Raw genomic sequence first — 18,054 nt, forward strand, 5'->3', positions numbered from 1 at the left:
TATTCTTCCCTTTGAGGTAAATGTGTAAAGATTCTCTAGGGATAAAATAACAATTTTGTCATTTTCCAATTGCTGGTTTTGTAGAAAGTCCACACAACTTTTTATAGACTAATAAATAATTTTACAACATTTTTGGATTTTGTTTTTTTTCTTGCAGGTCTTAGAGGTTTTTGAGCCTATACAATTTAACCATGATTAATGGCATATTTCTCAAAGACCAACATGCATGGCTTATAGCAATAAAAATAATCACTTTTAGTTGACCAAGTAGATAGGAACAATCTGAACTTTTACAAATCAAGAGTTAATTTCAAAGAGGTGCTACTTTTCCAAATAAACCACCTATTTGGTAAAACTTTTGACAATAAAATATGAAAAGGGGTTCCAGTTATTTTCTTTAATTCATGTATCATGAGTTTAACTCATGTATCATGATTAAAATTCTGCTTTGTAATTCACATTCAGTTATCACTCTCATTGTTTTATATTGAATACAGCTATGCTGTGCTATAAAAAGATACTTTAGACAGGAATATCTGTTGGTTTTAGACTGTTTGTTTTTGTGTCCCCTCAGTCACAACCATCCCTTGGGAAATGATGGCCCTTGGGAAATCACATGGTGTGTCCTCTTTCCTCTAGTTTGGCATCTTCATGCAACTGAAAGGATGTTCCACTGAACACTGATGACTCTGGAGAGAGAAAAGAAATCACAAATGGGCCAAATGCAGCTTAAGAGTTTTGTGCAGAAGGAGGGGCAGGGTCAAGAGGGTACTTTGTGAAAGTTAGGAAGAAGGTGCAGCTTCCCTTGGGTGGACACAGCCAACCCCATGCCAGGGTATGTGGTTTGGCAAATAGAGTAAAGTCTGCATTTAGTTCCCATTTCCCCTTTTAGGTGGGCAGCTGCCTACAGTGGTCTTGGGCAGGGCCAAGTTAAAGCCTAAACTAAGGGATCAGCTTCTAACAGTACCTGCTATTATATTTTGCACACAGTAAATAGTTGGGAGATGATAGTTATGAATGAATAGTATAATCATTATATTTGAACAGTACCCAATTGTTTGTGGAAGACCATATCCCAGAATAAGTTACAAGTCCAGCTTCTAAAGGTTTTCTATTAATCTGGCAGAAAGGCATTTATGAGTAGCATAGTAAGTTTATAATATTCTCCTCTTGAAAAAGATGAATGATAATTCTAGAAAAAAAGAAAAGGAATCAATGTTATTTAGTCCATTTTCTGATCTGTGCAAGTAAATTTGGATTTGGGATTGCCTACATTTTTGTGTGAAATAAAATGATATTTTTCCTTTCTGAAGTCAGTTAACAAGTCTGTGTGCAAAACCAGAGGCTGAGATGACTAGTGAAGGCCCTTTTACTCTTAGAGAATTCTTCAACAACTTATAGGGACAAGTTGCAGTATTTGCTTAAAGGAAGACACAATTGTTTTACTCTCAGATCTAGCACTGGCTACATAACATTCAGAGTCCCCACTGTACAATGATAATGTGGGGGCCAGGAGGGTGAGGAAGGCAGTTTCCCCTTTGCACAAATGAATGGGCACCCTCCAAGGGACACAACCTCTATGGTGATATATACTTTGTATCTGAGGTGGGCAAGAAGCCCTCTCCCAAACCTGGCCAAACAGCCCAGGGCCCTGCCAGCAAGGGGAAGGGTGGGTCACCTACTGTCCCAACTTGAGATGTTGTGGGCAAGGGCTGGCCTCTCTGTATTGAAGCCAAAATCCCAGCCAAGGAGAATCATAAGAAAGAATTTTTCACATTGGCCTAAAGAATCTCATTTCACCAGGGCTGGAAGGGAGGAAAAGGTGATACAGACAAAGGTTACTGCCTGAAAGAAAAGCACAGTGTGGAAACCCAGGCTTAAGGAATACTGGTCAACAGAGGGCTCTGCTGATTGGGAAAGAGATCGTGAGGGTGGCTGAAGAGAAGTCGAGAATGACATTCTTTCATTCAGTAATCATTTTTAAGTGCCTACTATGTCTCAGGCCCTGTGCTAAAGCTGCTCATATAATGTTGAGCAAAATCAGATGTGTTCTTTATTCTTATGGGGCTTACCCCAAGTGAAAAAATTAGGGTCCAACTGAGGAGGTTCCTGAATGTCATTTGCATTCAGGGTTTCTCTGTAGACCTGAAAATCTCTCAAGTCAGAAATGTTTATCTTTGACTCCTATAGCCCCTACTGCTGCCACCTGTAAGTTTAAATTCTTTCTTTCTTTAAAAAAATTATCTTTTTCTACACTGTGCTTATTACATTGGTCCCTATTTCTCCAATATTAAGGAATAACATGTTTATTTTTTAAATTTATTATTTTTTTAATTTTCCTGCTTCCCACTCTTTATTGTGAATAATAGTGAAGACAGGAATGTGTTACTGAGGAAATCTTTGCCAGAGGTCACTTGTAGTTTTGTTGATTGGAACTCAAAGCATATTACCCACTGTTAAATTTTGCTAGCCAGCATCCAGGAACATATTTAGCCTATATATATGTGTGTGTGTATATATATATATATATATATATATATATATATGCAGTAAATACTATAGAATATAAATACCACATGGGAGACTTTTTATGGGAAAATTCACTCAAGAAATTCTGAGATAATAACATATGTGACTTACTAGGGACAAGTCTTTCCTGGTATAATGATAGAAGGGACTCCTTTTAGGTCACTTTCTACAACATGTCAGGGCTGCTATCTAAAGTGAAGATTGAGAGCTAAGATTAACCCTAAGGTGTAGATGTGGGATGGGTGAGGAACAGAGGGGGAATATATAAAGCAGGAGGAGGGCAGAGAACAGGCTTGTGGGGTGGGTGTGGAAGGTACAGAAGTGGGAAATTGTGGGCAACCAGAAGACAGTGGGTACCTGAAGCATGACAGAGGTAAGGACCAAGAAATGGGGGGAAAAGAGAATAAATTAGGAGGAAAGGGGCCAACTTGGTCTTATTTTCTTTCCCTGCAGAACTAACATTCTACCCAACTAATGAAAGCCATTTTGGAACCATAGTAATTGGGTAACAGAAGCATAGCAGAATGAAGGATCAACAGTCTGAAGGTTAAGCGGTAAACCCCAGTCGTCCCATTTACCAGTTGTGTGGCCTTGGGTAAGTTGTTCTACTTCTCTGAGCTCTGGCTCCCTGTCTAAAAAGTGGGTGATACTAAGGGGCTCAGACTTACACAGTTATTTTAAGGAATAAAGGAGGCTATGTGTGCAGAATATAGAATGTAAGCTTGACACAGGTAGAGAGTTTGCCTTGATCAATGCTGAATTCCCAGTGCTTAAGACAGTTCCTGGCACTCTTAATTCTTCAAACAATTAATGAATAAATAGGAAGAGATTTGTAAGTGGGGTGGCATTTAAAAATGCCTGATCCATGGGTTGTCTGCAGCTGATTAAACTACTCTAAAATGTGGTTACAAAAAGTGACGATTCTCAAAGAATGAGGTTGTCTGAATTCAAGTCCCAGCGCTGGCACTCACCATTTTTTTGTAACCATGGGCAAATTTTGGCCTCGGTTTCTTCTTCCATGAAATTTGGGTAATTATATTACTCACTCATGGGATTACTGTGAAGATAAGATGAGATGCAAAGCAATTGGTGCCTGGCACGTAGTAAATGCTCAGTAAATGTTAGGTGTAATGATGATGATAACAACTTTGCTATTGAGAGCAGTTCTCAGCACTACAGGAAGGTTTCAAGTTACCGAAAGACAAAATCATCCTCTGCTCTTGCCAAAGCTGGAGCAAGAAGCAGTGCTCTTTGTGAATCTTCTTTAGCCCTCTTAGAAGGGTATGTGTGGCCCCAAGTCTGGCAGGGACAGAGCTGAGCAGAGCTGTTCACAGCAAATCTGTGATGATGATCTTCTCATCTGTCTTCTAAGCTGTGGGCGGCTCCTTCTTTGGGAAGCAAGTTATAATCAGAACTTGGAACAAGCTACCTTCCAAACAATGCTCTCATTGCCTTTTCTGCCATTTAATTAATGCCAGTCTAATTTTATAGAAAGTATATAAATATGACTTATGCATATTTGTACCTATATTTTTCTGTAAGACTTGCCATGAGGTACATAGCCATTTAAATCACATCCTTCTGATAAATATCTCTGGCCTGAATACTTAACATTAATTTTTAGAACCACATTTAGGGAACTTAGCAAGTAGAGGGATGGATATTACTTAAGCCAACCTTCAAGTTGTCATTAACTAGAACCAAAAGGTGAACCTCTTATTTCTTCTAGATTATATTTTGCTATGGGGGTTTAGGTAAATTTCAGCTGATGGCACTCAAGATCCCTTTTGTTCATGCTTTCCTTCCAGTTTCTGTCAATCTAACTCAAGAAACAGACAGCAGTCTATGGAGTGCCTCTTGAAGGTTATGAGGATGGTGATCCATGCATTCTCTTTTTAACTTCAGTGTTAGTGCATATAATTTAATTCAGGCCATGACTGAAATACATTCAAATCCTGAAAGAGGTGCACCATAACTCTTGCAGGTTTAGCATGGACCAACTGGGTGTAGTAGAGTGACTGCTGAGCTTCTCTATGACTGAATTTGCACTGTGTCTGTAAGCATGCTCACCAGCAAGCTGATTTTATTAGAACTTTGAAGAACTGGTAGAAAAGCTCTTTCTTTTTTTTTTTTTTACCAAACATGGATTTAAAAAATTACACAGAAATCAGCATTGTCAAGTCACATGAAGTGCAATTATAAGCAGAAGGCTTGAAACCTGTTTTTGCTTAAAGCCTTTATTTGATTTAGCAAAAACAACAGCAATAAATTGTATTCAAAAGTACTTTTGATCCTTTTGCAACAGTATTCTTACCAAGAGCAGGATCTACGTAATATCCTCCCTTTTTCGTTTAGGTCACTTTTCCTTAGGCTTTCCAAAGTATCAGAATCTGTGTTTATAATTCTGGAGACAAAGGATTATTCAGACTCTAGTTAGTGCCCAATACTTGTAAATTGGTATTATTAGACAATTATTGTTACACTGATTTTACATTTTTATTTTCTTGACATCTTCCTTGGAACCAGCAGAATCCCAGGGATTAAAATGCAAAAATGTGTCATTAAAATATTTAACACAAACATTCCTGTTCCATTTTCCTCCTGAAATTTTCAGAATTATTTCATGTTTTCCCTTTATTCTCCTTTCCCCAAAATACTGCTTTTAATATTTTGAGACCTTAGGTAGCGAGTGCCTACAATCAATACTCAACAGGAACACAACTGATAATAATAGGGCAGTAAGTTGAGGACTACATCTTTGGCTCAAAGTTCACCATAGGAGTAATTCTTGAATGGCTATAATTATATTTGATTTTTTTCTGATATAGTCCTGTCATGTAAGATCTAGTGTTGTACTGTTTCTTTCCTCTTCCTTTGGCTTAATTATCACCCCAGAAATAGATGACTTTCAAAATCCCCCAGATCCTTTGTTTAACAAACATAAATTCATATTTAGGATCTAAATGATGAAGTTACAAAACTGTCATTTTGCTTTTGTGTTTTCACCAACCCATCAGGTAGTCAAGGCGTGTGGAAGCATCTCTTTAAAATAATGAGTATGAAATGTGGACAGGTTAAGTGGCTTGTTCATGTTTACCTAGTCAGAGACATGGCAGCTAGAGGGATTCAGGTCTCCTGATCCACATGTACAAGATTCTCTTTATTACCCTGCACAGAATAGTAATTGTCAGATTAGACAAACGATAAGTAGAGGGCTGGCCAATTTCGTGATGAGACGGCTGTAGGTAGCAAAGGATACTTGTTCCCTTAAGTTTATTACGGCAGTGCTGGACAGCTAGCTCCCTGGACACTCTCTTGAATTAGTCTTAAGGTGTAATGGTGATTTCAGGCATACTAGAATATAGCATCAGAGACCTGGGGAGGTCCAGGTAGTGGACTGGAATAGCTGCAGCTATTAAATATCTAGGTCATCTTTTATAAAGGGTTGTAATATATACTCTAGCTTCTGATTTCAGTGCTGCCAGAAAGGGAAAAAAAATCCATCTTGCTAAAATGTAGTCAGACAGCAGTTTGTCTTTCCAAAACATTATTAGGTATTATTACAGAATGTGAACACCTTTCATTCCTGACAAACAGGAAATGTATGCTGCACTACTGGTGTGTCAATCAGAGTGATAGCATCAATTTTATGGTTTTTAATTCATCCCCACCTCCTGCCGAGCCTTTTGCTCATCCCAAATTATGAATCTTAAAAGGTACGTGATTAAGAAGAAAAAATATGTCTCTGCCTGTGTGAACTCCCTTGTGAGGAGCTTGGAGGCAGATATTTAAGAGATTTGTAAAGCATGCCCTGACCACTCAGTGATTTGGACAAGCGACTTACATTTCCTGCAGCTGGGAGTGTCACCTCATGCTTTAGCTTTAGTATTTTGCTAGCAGCTCAAGCGATATTTTTTATATGCATTGACACCTTTACATTTGTTAAGGAGCAGAAAGAAAATAAATTAACGTATTAAAAGCTGTATTTGTCAGTTCATGATGCTTCAGTTACATTTTCAATTTAGGTTTTCCCAGTCTATTTCTTTCACTGTGGTCTTTTGTTGCTTTTGATATATATGCAATAATAAATACAAAGCCAATTCTGGAGCTGAGCTTTGAATGCACAGTTCTTTTCTTTCTACCCCTTAATTCTTGTCTTCAACATGTAATGAAAATGGAGAGCATTGCCAGTGTCAGTAGAAGTGAGGCTGTTTATAAATAAATAAATAACGTGTGCTTGTGTGTGGCGTGCATGTGTGTATATGGGGGGGTTGTGGGGTGTGACACACACACACACACACACACACACACGAGTCTATTTCTTCTCAACAGGGGGTTTGGGAGCCTGGGGTGTCGGAATCTGTCCTCCCATGCTCCTCTCTTATTTCTGGTGAGGAGCCATTTTTCCTGTTTTTCCTGTGCAGCTCCACCTGGACTTAATTTGCTGCCATGAACTCTGCAAATACCACACACTTATTTAAGATTTGGGAATATCATCTGATAGTTGTTGAATGTAAGGTGAAGCCATAGTTACCAATTGGGCAAGGTCAACTTTCCCTTTTTCTACTGACCACAGAGTGAATGTTCCATCATTGACAGGTAATTCTCTGCTTATAGCACATGATGACATATTTAATAGGTCTTTAATAAGGATTTTCACTGTATGGTGTCCTCCATGTTTAAATCACTTAGTCATTTCAGTGTTAGGTTTAACACTTTTAGTGCTTGAGTGTTTCCACGAGAGTGCGTGGAGCCTTGAAGTAACCCATGTGGTATTTGTTTGTGAAGGATTTTTCATTCTGCTTTTGCCACACTTTCTCTGATTCAGAACTGAAGTATGCTGATTCTCTTCTATGCAAGAAAGCAAACGTAGAACATGAGCAAGAGCTCTTCTTTCCCTGGTTGGGCACTAGCATAAAACGCTGTTTTGAGAGTGATGGTTAAAGGCATGTGCAAATGTGGCCAATGCAGCAGGGCCTGCCTTATAGGGAGGCGACGCCCTGCAAAAAAGCTGCCCTCCCCACTTAGGAAGAAAGGAGGTATCAATGATCCTGTCAAAGGAGCTTTCTCTAAGGGCATAGCCACACCTCTCTTTGTGTATGTGGTGTTAGCATTTCCAAAAGTGAATTTATGAACTGTCTCTCACTTGCTTCATTATGTCGCCATGTTATTAAAGGCAAGGGCACTGAAGCTTGGAGAAATTAAGCAGCTTACTTTAAGGTCATGTAGATGGTAAGTGGCAGGGCTAGATTTTGAACTCACATTTGTTTTCTGAGTCCAAACCCTTTCCTTTACCCTGTAGTTGCTTATTATTTGAACTACTTATTTGGCACTTACTTCTATTTAAATTCTCAATTAGATTACTTGATTATGAATTCCTTAAGAACAGTGGCATGTTTATAATAGGGATTTGTACATGGTATACATAAATGAGTATATACTTTAGATTGATTACTGAGTTGAACAGTTTTCCTCATTCTCTGTTTATGTGTTATGGCATTTAATCAAAGCACAAATGTTTACAGGCATTGGAGGGACTTCTGTTGGATATTGAGAACATTAGGTGATTATTTTAGATTGAATTGTTATGTCCCCCCAAATTCATACACTAAGGCCCTAACCCCCTGTATGACTCTATTTGGAGATGAGGCCTGTAAGGAAGTCATTAAGATTAAGTGACATTATAAGGGTGGAACCCTGACCTGATAGGATTAGTGTTTTTATAAAAAAAGAAACCAATGAACAAGCTCTTTCCCTCCCTCCTTGTCCTCTCCCTCCCTGTCTGTCTCTTTCTTGCTGTTTCTCCTCTTCCTCTCTCTCTCCCTTACATGTCACATGTCCTGAGGAAAGGCCAAGTGAGGATATAGCAAGAAGGCAGCCATCTATAAGCCAGGAAGAGAATCTCTCCAGAAACCAAATCACCTGACACCTTGAACATGGACTTCTAACCTCCAGAATTGTGAGAAAATAAGATTCTGTCATTTAAGCACTCAGTCCATGACACTATGTTATGGCAGCCGGAGCAGACAAATACAGTAATTAAAGCCAAATCTTTTTCAAGCAGGTCATTACCCTGTGGAGTGTGGATAGAGAACAGCCACAGAGATAGAGCGGAATTGGATATATGCTCATGTGCTTTGTCACTTTGGAAGTGAAGGTTAATGTTATTATACCAGCAGGCCCAAAATGCCCTCAAAGTCAAAATGGCATCAAAATGGTCCAAAACATTTTGTACTGTTTAGAAGTGTATACGGCAGTATTTAAGTCTGCATGGTTAGGGGTGAAAGTGAGAATGATGGCAAAAGTCTTCAGAGAGAAAATGAGAGTCTATGTCCTGAAGAATGAATAGTTTTCTAGAAAATAGGGTGAATGAAACTATGTCTTCCTCTGAGAGAAGAGAGGTATAAGTGAACACAGTGGAATCATGGATTCATTCATTATGGCTAGAGCTTAGAATGTACATGCTTGAGCTATAGAAGGTGAGGTCGGAAAGACAAGAAAGAGCCAGTTTTTTACAAATCTTCATATGTTAAGCTTAGAAATCAGACTTCAGTCTGTAACATGGATGACATAAAATAATTTTAACTTCTGTAGTTATAGAATCATATTTGCAGTTTAGAAATTTACTCTCGAGGCACTGTGGAGATTGTACTAGAACCCAGTCTTGGGGTAGGATTTAAGGGAGTGATGCTAGTTCAAAAATTCTCTAGGAAAGATTACAGAAAAGCAGGCATGAAGCTGCCTTTGATATTTTCTCCTTAGCTGAAGGACAGAACTCAAATTTTCAACCATTCAGAATTCAAGTAATACTTCCTTCTTTTTATTATGGCCCTGGAATAACTTATTTCTAGAAAAGAAATGACTTATTGTTCTTGTGGATACCACACATCACGAATGACACCCATGCTCTGGTCCTCATCAAAACCAGAGTAGCTCCAAAATGAATAAGCTGGTGGTCTGGTGAGAAATTCAGCATTCTCTATTTCTTCTTCTGAACACTCCTTGGTTTCATTTTTATGAGGTACCACATTTTGCTATGCTTTTAGCTGGACCTGTTTTAATGTTCTTAATCCAGTGTTTCAGAGAGCAGTAAAAAGAACAAGTAAACATGTTCACTGAGAAATCACTAATGCAAGCCCTAAGCCCAACAGGATTCATAAAATGTATAACCTCATCCTAGCCTGGCCAGGATGCTGTAGACTGGAACTAGTTGAAATATGGGAGAAAGTTCATGTTTTTGTGCTGTGATCTGGGCTTTTCCTTTGTGCCTAATGAGTTTTAAAACAGTTGTAAAATCACAACTGTTAGACTCTCCTGAGAGCAACTCACATGTGAGAAAGGTGGACAACCTTGTCTTGTGATTAATATGCCTTCCCCACTCAGTATTGTGCTCATTTTTTCCTTTTCAAACAAAACATCAGCCTACTGGAGAGGGACTGTTCTCACTTTTATGTGTCACACGGATTCCTCAAAAAACAGTGATGATTGGTTACCATGACACGCAGATGCCCTTCTTCCTGGGCACTCCGTATCAATCTGGGAATCTCGTCACCCCAGTCACCCTCGAATGTTTCCTTATGACTGCATTCTTACTGGCTGTAAGTAACTCTTTTACTCAACAGGGAACAAGGGCCAGATGGCATGCAGACATGTGCTTGAGACGGTGCGAGCCTCATTTGTTCTCTGTTTCTTGTTACTTACTGTCACTCCTTAGCTAACTACCCAGAAGGGACCCACCCTGTGGGCTGCTTTTTGCCATTCATATCTGAGATATAATGACATTATTTTATTTTATTAACGTTATTGTTATGGGTTTCTTTCTGTTGCTGTTTTTCAAAATGCCTTTAAAAAAAAAAAGGTGAGATATAAATAAATGCAACACTATAAAGGGGTCAGCCAGAACACAGATGTGTAAATACAATGAATGTTGTCCCATTCTAATGAATAACCTTGAACTTATTCCAACAACAGTGTTATGGCTCAAAAATAATTTTTATTTGGGAAATTCTCTTTTGAAATGTCTTCAGAGACTTTGCCTATCAATCATAGCAAATCATCATTCTCTGAGGGTGGGTTAGATCTTTAAAAAAAAAACTCCTTGAACAAATAATTATTAGGTACTTACTAAGTGTCAGGCAGTATACCAGGAGCAAGGAGCAAGACAGACATGGTTTCTGCCTTTGAAGACATTTAAGATTAAATCTGAGATGAATGTCTGAGCCCTGGATAATACCTTTACTGATAAGAACAAGATGTGACTGTACAGTGACAATCTTAACTGCCTCAGATGACAATTTTAAGGAAGAGATTTAAAACATTTTGAGTAATGGCAGCATCTCTGGAATAACTCTCAAACATACTACCTAGAAGACAAACACTGACTATGCATACAGTATAGTGCTATAGAGTTTATAAAACACTTTATATACATTATATCACTCTCTTCTTACAGAAATTCTAGATTATCAACTGTGTTTAAGTAACACTTTCCTCTCTTATTAAATAAATGACCTCTAGGTGTCTTCTAACTCAAAAGCCATCTGTGATTCTTATGTCTGTACGTCCATACTTTTACACTGTATCAGTGGTTCATTACTTTAGAATAGTTCCCTGTGATCTATCTGGTTGAGGACCTTCCAAACAGAGATGGGTGTCCAATATCTTCTCTTGAAGTTGGCAGGAGGCCTGGGGCTCTGTTGGACTGGGCATCTAGGAGCCTGGCAAGGAATGGACTGGGCTCGTGCTGAGTCTCAAGGTGAGGAATAGAGACTGAAGTTGAAGCCCAAGGCAAGGGAACTCTCCCTAGGAGTGAGGTGGGGTCTGAAATGTCAGGTTCACAAGATCAAGCAAAGCTCAAGGAAATGAGACTCAAAGAAAAATGTTGGCTAGGCAGAGTAAAGCGGTTGAAGAGGCAGAAGCAAGAAGGCTACCTGAAGAAACAAGATTTCTTTTTATGCATGCTAGAAACAGAGTTCAGAAACCATTAGAGTAAAAGGACAAAAATGTGAAATGTTTTTTAAAATTGGCTTCCCCCCCTTAATCCTGTCAGTGGTTAAATAGTGAAAATAAGAGAAATGTATCTCTGTGTTAAAACTTTACCTCATCACTTTTCCAACCAGAAGGTCATTCTTATAAGAAAATGGAGAATGTTTCTCAAATAGAACATATTTGATGTTCCTTCATGGTCTCCTGATAGAACATATATTTACAGTCTGAAATTACAGCTCAATCTTAATGTCTTTGAGCCTTCTTTGTCTATATAAAAAAGTAACATGTTTACAAGTCCAATTATTAAGATTATTAAGATCTAAAAATTTCTATCTACAGAAATGTATACACAGGAAAAATTAAGAGGAGGTTTGTTTCAAGAGTTTGCTGCTCATCCCAGAAAATTAAATGGAGTGTTTGAATATGTCAAAGCCATGCCAAGAGGTAAAGTAGTAGACTTTGATGGCTTTGACTGCATACAAAGAGAGAGACACACACACAACGGGGATGCAGGAGTAAGTAACTTGTAAGAACATTTCTAGGAGTTCTGGGTATAACAGGGCACCTTTGGAAAAAAAACAAAAAAACAAAAAACTTTTACTTTTGATCCAAACCATTTCACTGTCACGTTCAGAATTTACACCTGTGTTGTCCCAGCAAAATTTATCCATGGGCATAAGCTGACTGTTCAAGGTGGGATGCAAATACAATGGTGCAGTTATGTACAAATCATGGGTAAAGGAAGCTGCTAATCATCTATTTTAGTTTTCTAGTTCGGGTTTGGTATCATTTTCAACCCTGGGCACATTTAGTAGCCGTGTTTCAAACTAATCCAAAAGTTGATTTTGCTTGTTTTCCTGTTTATTTTTCATTCTTTTTCTGGGCGATTTCTAAGTATCTAGGTGCTTTTCTAGTCAGCCATATTCTAGAATTTTAGCACCAATAAGTCTGTTTACAGGCCTTTTCACTTTGTTGCTGTTGTTTTCTTTCCCTGAACAAATTTATAACATTAGGTCTCACTTTATCGAGAAGCTTTATTTTCCATCTGCTCTCCATTTTTGCTCTATTATTAGGCTATGCTTCTGGTATTCGGATACTGCTTCATTTCCAGGACTCCAGTTGACGTCAGCGGGGAACCTAAGGCAGAGGAGGAGAGCATAATACTGGGCTTGGCTCCACAGGCTGTTTTGGGAAAAGCGTCTGGTCTCTTTGAGGTGGGACTTCCGTTGGATGGACCCCCTGTTCTTTTCCTAAAGACAATGGAGCCTCTGCATCATGTTTAATGCAGCCATCAGTACAGGATGATGTACTTGCTCAACTACCCAAATATATTGACTTTCTGCTAAAAGGCTTTTAACATAAATTTTAAGAGATTAACAAAATACATCACAGACTATTGCTGAGAATGCAGGGATTTTAACTACGTTTCTCCTCCATTGATTTTAGTTAATATATTTTAACCACCCCCTTATTTTACTGTACCTTTTAATTTGTTATTCATTTGTTTGAAACCAGAACTATGCTGAGGCGCTCTGGACCCACAGGAACTGAAATAGTTTGCCTTCATTATCTGGTAGACCTGCTCGAGTCTGTAGGCCCGGACAGAAACCACAAGACTGTACAAACTGGCAACTGTGGGTTTGTCTGTTCTCTATTGATTCTATTTCTGGAAAAAAACATGAACCAATGGGTGAGCCATGTGACTTTACAACTTACCCAAAGCTCTCATCATAAGGGAGATAGAGGCCTTTTGCAGACAGGTCATAATGGGAGCTCAACACTTTTCTGTTTGCCTTTTAAGCGTGGCCTTTGCAAGCTTTGACTTACAAGTTTACTTACACTATGGAATATGAAACTACTATAGAATTGTAAAATTCTATAGCATGTTGTTTATATTTGGTCATATTGTCCCAAACATCTAATAAAATATGTAATATAGACTTGATAGAACTTTGCTTAGGAAGCATCTTATTCTTTCTTCCAATTTGAGAATTACAAGGCAATTTCATCATAAAATTTTAAAAGCAAATAATATACATGTACTTTTCAGACTATGAAACTACAGATGATAGAGTGTTTCCTTCTCTTGAGCTTTGGTATTGATGTTAAATACCAGTACTCAAGTAAGTAGAATGCATGACTTCTCTGTGGTATGGCTTAATGAAAGAGTTCTGGTTTTGGCTCTAACAAGCTATGTGCCCTTGATCTCTCTCCTTTCCCATTACATGTCAAATGACCAGAAGATCTCTAGTGCTTATTCCACTTTTAAGATTCAAAGTGAAAAAAGCCCTTGAAAATACCGGAAAGATCCAGGTAGAGGAGAATACATCCTATTAAACACACACACACACACACCCTCAACAGAAAAACCAAAATAGCTCCCCTTCCTCCTCCCCCAACAATGACAATGCAGCCATCTGTTGGACGTTCCATTTCACTTAGCAGCTGCTCTCAGATACAGAAATCTGCATTCCTCCGGCTCGTGCTGGTATGCATGCAGCATGTGTGGGTACTAGCATTTGACTCTCCCACCCAAAGGAATGGCTTTCATTGAATAAAAATGATCACAGAAGGTTTCTTACTCTCCCATCACATATAATGCCTTTTTCCTGATAATAGGCATTTGGAGCTATCTCTGCTCCTCTGCGTATTAAAATAAACTCTCTTAGAGACATTCACATCAAACAATCATCTAAAATTAAAGAGAACAACCAGGAAAAGGCTTCAGTGAAGCTCTTGCCTTGCCAGAAACTTCCGCATTGAAAGAGAGTGGAAGAGGGTGGAATATAAAGTTCCGTTCTACTTTTATTTTGTCAATACCCCCAACATTGCACTTAAGCACTGGGAAATGAATGTTGTTTAAAAGGGAACCAGGAGGCTTTCAGAAGCAGCATTAATCTTACCATCAAACTAAATGAAAATATATAAGATGAATCTCCAAAGGGGACACAAAAGTGAAGACCTTTAAATCCTCCACCCTCACCACTTGCCTCTTCTCCAGGCTGAAATTTTGTCTTCTGTGTGGTATATTATATAAAGTGGTATATCATTAAAAAAGAGGCACTCGGGGTGGGGGTTGGGAGGAGCCACAGTTACAAACAACAACAAAAACCTACAGGCACTGTAGACAGAGAACCTTGGGTAAAACTGGATCTGCTTCTGAGTCCATAATTTAGGACATTTGTTACGAGATGACTGTGGTTTTCTATAAATGTTAGTTTGCTGTATTATTTTCCATGAACTACTTTTCCAAAATGCAGAATATTTTGCCCCCCAAACATGGAAGCACTAAAGCTCAGATGAGGCACTGATTCATGCATGGGGAGTCACTCAGAAACAGCTGGTCAGCCATCTGCGGCCCCAGAGTCCTCTTATTTTTACTTTATTCAGCTAATTCTTTATGGAGAGGAGAAGAAAATGCATCAATCCAGGGAGGAGAGCATGGCTCGTGTAAGAAAATGATGACTAACTCCTGCCTGAGACTGGTATCTGGTGGCCTGATGTGCTGATTTGGAGGGGCGGCGAGTTTCCTATGTGCATTAGGCTTTCAACTCTTTACTACATGTGCATTATTTTCTGTGCATCCTGTTCTTTGGGGAAAGGAAAGAAATAATGATTTGCCATTGATTGTTTTGTGGGAATTGTTCCAGATTAGAGCACCCTTGAGAGCCATAACTTGGCTTTTCAAGGCAGACAGAAGAGCCTGCAGAAACAAGGATGAGCCTGAAAGTCAGACGTGTGTGTTTGTCCTCTTTGCTCTCAAATGCCCCTGAATTAGAGCATTTGACTGCCCTAGAGTCTGTGGTCAAAAAATATTGGGGGTAAAGGCAATGTTTAACATAGGTTAAAAGATAAGCCGTGATTCACTGCCATAATTATGCAAGTTAAAAAATGCTTAATAAGTATTGAGGTAGTGCTGTTTTATTTTACATTTTGACATTACTATAAAAGAGTTGTAGATAATTCAATCAGAATAGCCTTTTGCCTCTCACCACAGGTAAGGCAGATTTGTCGACTGAAGATGGATCATTATGTTACCCTTTCCTTGTGTCACCCAAGGCAGTTCATTCGATGACACAGCCAGATGACTGTGTGGGAAGCAAAACACTCTTCCAGTTCTAGGAAGAAGGCTTTTAGGGGCACAGGTGTATGCCGCTTATAGGTGGGTGTCATTATAGTTTAAGCAAATTATTCTGTGTCTCTGGAAACCACTTTTGGCACACTTTTTTACTATTTTCCTTGAATCATTAAAATCTTATACCCATTCTCTCCAAAAACATGGGCATACATGTACACACACACACACACACACTGTGTGTATATGAATATCCTCCTTAGTTTATTATTTTTTTAACCTAAGCTTGTTATCACAAAGTTTTTTAGTTCCTTAATGACTTACAGAACTATAAGATAAACTTTAATCTTTTCAGATTAAAAAATTGAGAAGATAAACTTCTGCCTGCATTTAGTGTGTGTAAGATTATTAAACGCAGAACACGATTTACTGATCACCTCTAATTTTTTGTGGTGTACAACAATGAAAAGTCTTTAGGACAGTCGACTAGAACAAAAGGCAAATGCGCTTTTAATTGAAAACGCATGCAATTTTTAAAAAAGAATCGGAAACCATCTGTACTGTAAACTTTTGTGTCTCTTATTCATTCCTGTTTACTCTGCTATTCAATCCAAATAAAGATTGTTTCCACCTCAGCAACATAAAAATCACATGGACTATCTCCTTCAGGCTGTCAGTCAGAGGAAAGATATACATATGCCCAAAGTATACACTTGTGCTTGTTCACAGTGTTATTTGGGGAAAATATGTTGCATGTTCTCCTGGCTCTCCTAGTTTTACATTTTGAATTAATGCAATTTATTCTAATTTATGACAACTGTTTAAAAGGCTTGTTCTCCGTTTTTCCCATTTATAAAGAAATTATTTACATAGAGAGGGAAAAGCAGGAGGGAAAGTGGGCTGCTTTGCATAATCAGGTGTAAGAATTGAGTGGACTGTGTTTTGGTGTCAGCATTGTGTTCTAGGTCTGACTGTAAGCATGTCTTTCACAGCACCCTTTCTGCCTCTTTGGAAATAGGTTCTCCATAATTTCATTCCTTTCTTCTTCTTAAAGAAAGCCTTATACAATTGAGTTAATTACCTCCTTCTCCTCTCTTGTTCTCTCTTCCATATTTATATGGGAGCTATCACCATAGTACCTATATGTGTTGTTACGAATGCTATTTTAGAAAGGAAGAGAGGAAGAAAAGAAAAAAGAAAGATAGATAAGGCAGGGAGAAAAAAAAACAGATTATTCCTTGTCCTAGTTGTAAGGATCTTTTAAGGCCAAAAATCATGGAAAATCTCCCTGATTTTAAATAGCTCTGAATAGAAGGGATTTGACTCCTTGTACATAGAACAGTGCCTCAACCATAGTAGGTAATTTTAGAATATTTGTTGACTGGCATCACTGGAGAAGGAGCGCAGAAGCTCAGACAAAAAGATGATAGGGAGCCCATGTTGATTTCAGAGTCAGTATAGGATCTGGATCTCCCTTGGGACTTTCATGAAATTCTATTGGCCTGTGGTTTATATCCTACTAACTATATATGCACAAAGTGGTATACACACATGTATACACACACGCACACACACATATGTGTGTGTATATATAGTATATATTGTGTGTATATATATATATATATATACATGTGTGTGTATATATATATATATATGTGTGTGTATATACATATACACAACTTCAGCTACTAATATCCTTAAAAGGAGCCACAAGTCAGTAAACTAAGTCATATTATTATGTGACAGTTGTTCTAATCTTCTCATTTGTATTAACTCACCCAATCCTCCTAACATCTCTAGGGGGTATGTCCTGTTATTATCATCACCATTTTATAAATAAAGAAGCTGAGCAATGGAGAGGTTAAATAAGTAGTCCATGGTCCTATAGTTAGTAATGGCCAGTGAAAGGGATTTGAACCCAGACAGTCCCACTCCAGCATCCAGTGCTCTTAACTCCACACTGTGCCTCCTCTCTCTGACTTCCATTCTGGACCAGAAATTGGGGCTGGGAATATACCTTTAGGGTAATAGGATTTTAGGGCCTGGATCTTGCCCTTACAGTAATGATCTGAACCCCAAATCTAATCTCAGGGGAGGCAACTGACCACAAGACTCCCAAGAAAGTACTATACTAAATTATCCTTTGTTTATGTGGTTTTAAAATGTTTAAGCAGTGCCTACTTAACCTGTGGAACCCATGGCTTTACACTAAAATCAGGCATTAATTAAACAGACATTTATTGGACAACTAATTGTAAAATTACTGAGGATACAACAAGAAATCATTTTGCTTTTATGGATGTATCAGTCTGTTGGGTGGGAGAAAATTAAACACATGAACAAATAATTAAATATTGCTTAAGAACGACTGGTAGAATCTATATTTTGATGTGTGGATGGTGGAGGTTAGTGCAGACTAGGGATCAGGCTAAGACATCTACATAGATATCTGTGTCTTGAAC

At 38.4% G+C, this 18,054-nt stretch overlaps 2 long non-coding RNA genes across 2 annotated transcripts in view; both read right to left on the bottom strand.

Moving 5' to 3' along the window:
- Positions 1-563: 563 nt before the first annotated feature.
- On the bottom strand, positions 564-4,278 carry LOC125176704 (uncharacterized). The gene is made up of 3 exons (XR_007156364.1): positions 3,725-4,278; positions 3,501-3,586; positions 564-689 (listed from the first exon to the last, which is right to left on the bottom strand). It is a non-coding gene; the product is annotated as an uncharacterized LOC125176704 (long non-coding RNA).
- Positions 4,279-4,734: 456 nt separating this feature from the next.
- Positions 4,735-18,054, bottom strand: part of LOC125176699 (uncharacterized) — a 181,506-nt gene continuing 168,186 nt past the window's right edge. The window contains exon 4 of the long non-coding RNA XR_007156363.1: positions 4,735-4,933. This is a non-coding gene — a long non-coding RNA (uncharacterized LOC125176699). The remainder of the gene's footprint in view (positions 4,934-18,054) is intronic.

Source organism: Prionailurus viverrinus, chromosome A1 (genome assembly GCF_022837055.1).
Source record: "Prionailurus viverrinus isolate Anna chromosome A1, UM_Priviv_1.0, whole genome shotgun sequence".
NCBI classification, from domain to species: domain Eukaryota; kingdom Metazoa; phylum Chordata; class Mammalia; order Carnivora; family Felidae; genus Prionailurus; species Prionailurus viverrinus.